This window comes from Mus pahari, chromosome 23, assembly GCF_900095145.1.
Source record: "Mus pahari chromosome 23, PAHARI_EIJ_v1.1, whole genome shotgun sequence".
Classification (NCBI taxonomy): Eukaryota; Metazoa; Chordata; class Mammalia; order Rodentia; family Muridae; genus Mus; species Mus pahari.
Window position 1 is genome coordinate 36,965,714 of NC_034612.1, and position 1,944 is coordinate 36,967,657.

The following is a 1,944-nucleotide window of genomic DNA, read 5'->3' on the forward strand; positions in this document are numbered from 1 at the left end:
TCTTCAGATACTCCAGAAGAGGGCGTCAGATCTTGTTACAGATGGTTATGAGCCACCATGTGGTTGCTGGGATTTGAACTCTGGACCTTTGGAAGAACAGTCGGGTGCTCTTACCCACTGAGCCATCTCACCAGCCCATCAAGCAGTTTCTTATGATTTTTTTTTTCCATCTGAAGGATTGGATCTTATCTTTCACTAGACCTTAAAGGTGGCATTCCTCCCCAAGGAAGAGACAAAATCACTTCTCTCTGCTGTTAGTAAATCTAGCTGATACGCAGAGGTTAAGGTCTGATACCAAAGACGGTGTGACAGGGAAGTGGGATCAATATTATCAATAATGATCAATGTTATGAGTATGAGGAGCTTCGAGGTGCTTCTAACTTCTTCTTTTACCATGTCTATACCTAGGGTTTGGGAGAGCGGGACTGTGCCTGATGGGCAGCTGTGGTAAGTGCTGTAGTCAAGTTTACCAGTGACCCCCCCCACCTCCCATCTGGGTTGACATGGACCCTTATTAAAATATAAAGAGAAGTTCTTTGTGGATCATTTGTTTGTGCCGTGACGGAAGTTGCCATCACTGGAAACCGGGCATGCCAATTTCAGCCATGTAAACTGTACCGAGGCCAAGCTGTTTGTGGTAACAGAGTGAGGCTTTGATACAATCTGAGTCTGTGGAGGAAGAGAAGAAGGGTGGCAGAATGAACTCTGTTGGGGAGAGTTTCCATAAGCTCCCAGTGGGAGCTGAGAGACAGAGAAACCTGGGAGGGAGCTGTGGAACTCCCAGGGCGGAGCTAAGGTCATAGAGGCCCAGAAGAGCTTAAGGAAGATGCAGATCTTAGCAGGCAGCTCCTGGGGGTGAGGGTGGGGGGGTAGGGAAACAGGGAGGGGTGGGAGAGGAGCGGGTGCGTGAGTTAGTAATTAGAGAGCTGCCCAATGGCGAGGCTCTGGAGAGCAAAGCAGGTTCCAGGAGCCAGGAAAAGGCTCCTTAATTAGTGGGCAAGGAAAAATGAATGACCAGAGTAGTTGGAAGGAAGGACGTTGTTGGAGAGGCAGACTCAAGAGTATGATGAGTGGCCGAAGCCAACAGACACAAATGATCTGTATATACTGTAAGGGAGCCAAGTCAGTAACTTGAGTCCGTTTGCAATGTTGAGATATGGACATGGCTGAAAGGTGAGCATAGCATCCTTTACTAAGGCTACCGGAAGGGGGAGAACTCTGAAAGGGGTAGTTTTGGAGACCCCTGTGTGTCAGGAGATGGGCTAGGTGCTGAGGAGATAAGACAGTGATGGGTGGGGCTGGTGAGATGGCTCAGCGGGTAAGAGTACTGACTGCTCTTCTGAAGGTCCTGAGTTCAAATCCCAGCAACCACATGGTGGCTCACTACCACCCATAATAAGATCTGATGCCCTCTTCTGGTGTGTCTGAAATCAGCTACAGTGTACTTATGTATAATAATAAATAAATCTTTAAAAAAAAAAAAAAAAGACAGTGATGGGTGACCCAAAGGATCACTTCTTCAGCTCACATACAGGAAGTTCAGCTGCGGCCAGAGCTCGAAGACAAGGTGCCCATCCTTGGATAGTGTGGTCTAATGCAAAGAAAGGTCCCAGCTGGTGATCAAAGACTCCGAAAGCACATCCCTCTTTTTTTTTTTTTTTTTTTTGTGACACAGAGAGAGAAGGGGGGAGTTATGTTTGGGAAGTGTACGGCTGGAGCCTGGAGGAGGGGCCTGTTGAAGTCTACAAATGGGCTTGGTAATGAGTACAAGGATTGGCTCATGGGAAGGACCATGGGCCGCTTCATATGGGTGAGGAAGAAGAGTGTAAGAAGCCAGCCATCGGGCTGGTGAGATGGCTCAGTGGGTAAGAGCACCCGACTGCTCTTCTGAAGTTCCTGAGTTCAAATCCCAGCAACCACATGGTGGCTCATAACCATCTGTAA